Source organism: Leucoraja erinacea, chromosome 2 (genome assembly GCF_028641065.1).
Source record: "Leucoraja erinacea ecotype New England chromosome 2, Leri_hhj_1, whole genome shotgun sequence".
In the NCBI taxonomy this organism is placed as follows: Eukaryota; Metazoa; Chordata; class Chondrichthyes; order Rajiformes; family Rajidae; genus Leucoraja; species Leucoraja erinaceus.
The window spans coordinates 36600081-36605841 of NC_073378.1; positions in this window are offsets into that span (position 1 = coordinate 36600081).

Consider the following 5761-nt stretch of genomic DNA (forward strand, 5'->3'; position numbering starts at 1 on the left):
ACTGTATCTCTAAACAAAACTAAACTAAACTGATTGGTCTCAATCATCGCAGCTGCGTGTTTAAAAGGCATGAAATGTGAATGTGATTAACTGCCAGCTCCACAACATACATCACTGTTATGATGTAACCAGAGATCCCTTCTCTCCAGGAGTGCTGCCTGTCCCACTGAGTTACTCCCGCATTTTGTGTCTCTCTTTGATTTAAACCAGCATCTGCAATTCTTTCCCAAACTAAACCTAACCTGGACCCTCTCCTAGAATCCACACTATTCAACGGTCTGTTCTCAACACTGATTACAATCCAAAACAGAGCCTGATGGACTTCTGAGCACCGTCAATTTAACAGCAGCTTTTTATGCTCAGCCAACTTAGGCCACAGTTTGCAACCACACATGAAAATCTATAGCAGCCTCTATCTTCCCACCACAGCGGGATTACTTCTGCTGAAAAGAATGGAAGATAACTTTGGATTACAAATGATGTGCATGCAAAAATCTATCCCAATTACTTTCAGCGGTTCAGGATCCGGGAAGGATTCATGGAGGAATTACCAACTCAGCATCCCGCTGGCCAGTACTTGCAGAGTCTCAATGTGCAGCTAATGATGAAGGATGTGAAGCGACCATTTTTTCATCATAACCTTGTGGCTTTTCCCCTATTGATTCAAGAGAATCGCTTGATTGAATGCAGCATTTTTTTGTCGTTCAAAGTCATTTGCAAACGCACATGGGATGATGTTCAGATGTTCCTTTTGATGGTCAGTAATCAAGTTAATTGCAAATGGCGCTGTGTTAAATGATCCAACAGGGTGCAGAAGCTACCCAAAGCATTGCTGTTACAGTGCTCAGGGCTGCGGAAGCAGGCTATTCTCCAAAGCAAAGTCTTATAAATGTTTCCAATGAATTGACCATGTGTTTAAGCCATTCTTCACAGATACATGGATAATACTGTTGAATTTTTTGGTCATCCCTCAGGCTTTTTATGCAAAACGTTTAATAGTCAGTCAGATGTCATGGAAACAGGCCCTTTGGCCCACCTTGTCCATGCCAACCAAAATGCCCCATCTCAGCTAGACCTGCTTGCCTGTTTTTGAAACATACCCCTATCCATCTACCTGTCCAAGTGTATTTTAAATGATATTTGTAGTATCTGCCTCAACTATCTCTTCTGACAATCTGTAGTTCCTTCCTACACATTTTGGCTGCTATACTGCAGAATCAGGTAGGCCTACTTTGGAAAAGTTCTCCTCCCTTCTCCGATAGCTCATTCTGAAGGTCTCAGCCCGACAAATCACCCTTTCATTCTCTCCAGAGACTCTGCCTGTCCTGCTGAGTTACTCAAACATTTTGTGTCTATCTTCAGCTAGAAGGAAAGGGTGGGAGTGCTGGGTGCCTGGAATGCCCTACTAGGGTCGGTGTGGAAGCAAATATGACAGTGGCTTTTTGAGAGGCTTTTAGACGGGCACATAGATATACAGGTAATGGAGGGATGTGGATCATGTGCACAGTCTCATGCCCAGAGTAGGTGAATTGACTACCAGAGGACATAGTTTTAAAGTGAACATAGAAACATAGAAATTAGGTGCAGGAGTAGGCCATTCGGCCCTTCAAGCCTGCACCGCCATTCAATATGATCATGGCTGATCATCCAAGTCAGTATCCTGTACCTGTCTTCTGTCCATACCCCCTGATCCCTTTAGCCACAAGGGCCACATCTAACTCCCTCTTAAATATAGCCAATGAACTGGCCTCAACTACCTTCTGTGGCAGAGAATTCCAGAGATCCACCACTCTCTGTGTGAAAAACGTTTTCCTCATCTCGGTCCTAAAAGATTTCCCCCTTATCCTTAAACTATGACCCCTTGTTCTGGACTTCCCCAACATCGGGAACAATCTTCCTGCATCTAGCCTGTCCAACCCCTTAAGAATTTTGTAAGTTTCTATAAGATCCCCCCTCAATCTTCTAAAATCTAGCGAGTACAAACCGAGTCTATCCAGTCTTTCTTCATAAGAAAGTCCTGACATCCCAGGAATCAGTCTGAAGGGGAAAAGATTTAATAGGAATCTAAGATGTAACATTTTCACACAAAGGGTGGTGGGTGAATGGAATCATCAGTGGCTGGCTGATAAGTGAACAGATCCTTGCTGAGGATTTTCAGTGGTGGTCAAGAGCACACTCAACGTTTGCTGATCATAACGGGCAATTGAACTGGACGTTCGAAACACACAGTGTGAAGTTTATGGGACTTTACCAACATCATCGCTATCTGTAATCCTTGAGCTTCAATTGAAAGTATAAACATAGTCCATCGAACAGTTCGGCACAAGGCCATGAATGTCTACGCCAAACGTGAAGCCAAGTTATACTAATCTCCTCTGTCTGCACTAGAAAGTCATAGAGGCATACAGCATGGAAAGAGGCCCTTCGGCCCAACTTGTTCACACTGGCCAACATGTCCCATCTACACCAGCATAGGAAAGAACCGCATAGATTAGTTTAACTTGGCTTCACGTTTGGCGTAGACATTGTTGGCCTTGTGCCGAACTGTTCGATAGATTATGCTTATACTTTCAATTGAAGCTCAAGGATTACAGATAGCGATGATGTTGGTAAAGTTCCATAAACTTCCCACTGTGTGTTTCAAAAGTCCCCTTCAATTGCCCATTATGATCAGCAAATGTTGAGTGTGCTCTTGAGCACCACTGAAAATCCTCAGCAAGGATCTGTTCACTCATCAGCCAGCCTCTATTCGAAGAGAGATTTGTGTCAAGCGCACTCCACCAAAATGCTGCGTACATGTTAATGGGAGCCAACAGATAACTGAAGTGGCAATCGACCGCTTGATGGTGCTCCCAGCTGTATTCCTGGAGCCCCCTTCAACTCCAGTGAGAAGAAGCTAAGCTGCATTAACTGCAGGCTAAACTGGCATCTCATCTCAAGAACCTACCGTGGGTTCCTCAGAGGCTCCTAAGCATTTAATGAAGCCTTCATTCTCAGCAGAGTACCAACATAAAATGCTGATGTGCTGCAATCACGCACTCCACTTTCTCCAGCACCGTTGATGCCCCTGCAACACAATATTGTGTCTGCACATTGCTTCATTACCAGAAAACCTGATTTTGGCTGGGACCAAGAGGAGACCCGTTCTTCACTGCAAGAGTGAAGATATTTCCAGCACAGAAATTATCTCCCGAATGGTCTGAAGAGTCATGAAGAGAAGTGATGAAACATAGAAAATAGGTGCAGGATTAGACCATTCGGCCCTTCGATCCTGCACCGTCATCCAATATGATCATGGCTGATCATCCAAAATCAGTATTCTGAAGAAGGGTTTCGACCCGAAAAGTCACCTATTCCTTCGCTCCATAGATGCTGCCTCACCCGCTGAGTTTCTCCAGCCTTTTTGTCTACCTTTGATTTTCCAGCATCTGCAGTTCCTTCTTAAACACCCTATTCCTGCTTTCTCCCCATATCCCTTGATTCCATTAGCCCTAAGAGCTATAACTACGTAACTCTCTCTTGAAAGCATTCAGTGAATTGGCCTCCACCGCCTTCTGTGGCAGAGAATTCCACAGATCCACAATTGTCTGGGAGAAAATGTTTTTCCTCATCTCAGTCCTAAATAGAAACATAGAAACATAGAAATTAGGTGCAGGAGTAGGCCATTCGGCCCTTCGAGCCTGCACCGCCATTCAATATGATCATGGCTGATCATCCAACTCAGTATCCCGTACCTGCCTTCTCTCCATACCCCCTGATCCCCTTAGCCACAAGGGCCACATCTAACTCCCTCTTAAATATAGCCAATGAAGTGGCCTCAACTACCCTCTGTGGCAGAGAGTTCCAGAGATTCACCACTCTCTACGTGAAAAAAGTTCTTCTCATCTCGGTTTTAAAGGATTTCCCCTTTATCCTCAAGCTGTGACCCCTTGTCCTGGACTTCCCTAACATCGGGAACAATCTTCCTGCATCTAGCCTGTCCAACCCCTTAAGAATTTTGTAAGTTTCTATAAGATCCCCTCTCAATCTTCTAAATTCTAGAGAGTATAAACCAAGTCTATCCAGTCTTTCTTCATAAGACAGTCCTGACATCCCAGGAATCAGTCTGGTGAACCGTCTCTGCACTCCCTCTATGGCAATAATGTCCTTCCTCAGATTTGGAGACCAAAACTGTACGCAATACTCCAGGTGTGGTCTCACCAAAGACCCTGTACAACTGCAGTAGAATCTCTCTGCTCCTATACTCAAATCCTTTTGCAATGAAAGCTAACATACCATTCGCTTTCTTTACTGCCTGCTGCACCTGCATGCCTACCTTCAATGACTGGTGTACCATGACACCCAGGTCTCGCTGCATCTCCCCCTTTCCCAATCGGCCACCATTTAGATAATAGTCTGCTTTCCTGTTTTTGCCACCAAAATGGATAACCTCACATTTATCCACATTATACTGCATCTGCCAAACATTTGCCCACTCACCCAGCCTATCCAAGTCACCCTGCAGTCTCCTAGCATCCTCCTCACAGCTAACACTGCCCCCCAGCTTAGTGTCATCCGCAAACTTTGAGATATTGCCTTCAATTCCCTCATCCAGATCATTAATATATATTGTAAATAGCTGGGGTCCCAGTACTGAGCCTTGGGGTACCCCACTAGTCACTGCCTGCCATTGTGAAAAGGACCCGTTTACTCCTACTCTTTGCTTCCTGTTTGCCAGCCAGTTCTCTATCCACATCAATACTGAACCCCCAATGCCTTGTGCTTTAAGTTTGTATACTAATCTCTTATGTGGGACCTTGTCGAAAGCCTTCTGGAAGTCCAGATACACCACATCCACTGGTTCTCCCCTATCCACGCTACTAGTTACATCCTCGAAAAATTCTATAAGATTCGTCAGACATGATTTACCTTTCGTAAATCCATGCTGACTTTGTCCAATGATTTCACCACTTTCCAAATGTGCTGCTATCCCATCTTTAATAACTGACTCTAGCAGTTTCCCCACTACCGATGTTAGACTAACTGGTCTGTAATTCCCCATTTTCTCTCTCCCTCCCTTCTTAAAAAGTGGGGTTACGTTTGCTACCCGCCAATCTTCAGGAACTACTCCAGAATCTAAAGAGTTTTGAAAGATTATTACTAATGCATCCACTATTTCTGGAGCTACTTCCTTAAGTACACTGGGATGCAGCCTATCTGGCCCTGGGGATTTATCGGCCTTTAATCCATTCAATTTACCCAACACCACTTCCCGGCTAACCAGGATTTCACTCAATTCCTCCAACTCCTTTGACCCGCGGTCCCCTGCTATTTCCGGCAAATTATTTATGTCTTCCTTAGTGAAGACGGAACCAAAGTAGTTATTCAATTGGTCCGCCATATCCTTGTTCCCCATGATCAACTCCCCTGTTTCTGACTGCAAGGGACCTACATTTGTTTTAACTAATCTCTTTCTTTTCACATATCTATAAAAACTTTTGCAGTCAGTTTTTATGTTCCCTGCCAGTTTTCTTTCATAATCTATTTTTCCTTTCCTAATTAAGCCCTTTGTCCTCCTCTGCTAGTCTTTGAATTTCTCCCAGTCCTCCGGTATGCTGCTTTTTCTGGCTAATTTGTACGCATCATCCTTCGCTTTGATACTATCCCTGATTTCCCTTGTTATCCATGGATGTACTACCTTCCCTGATTTATTCTTTTGCCAAACTGGGATGAACAATTTTTGTAGTTCATCCATGCAGTCTTTAAATGTCTTCCATTCCAA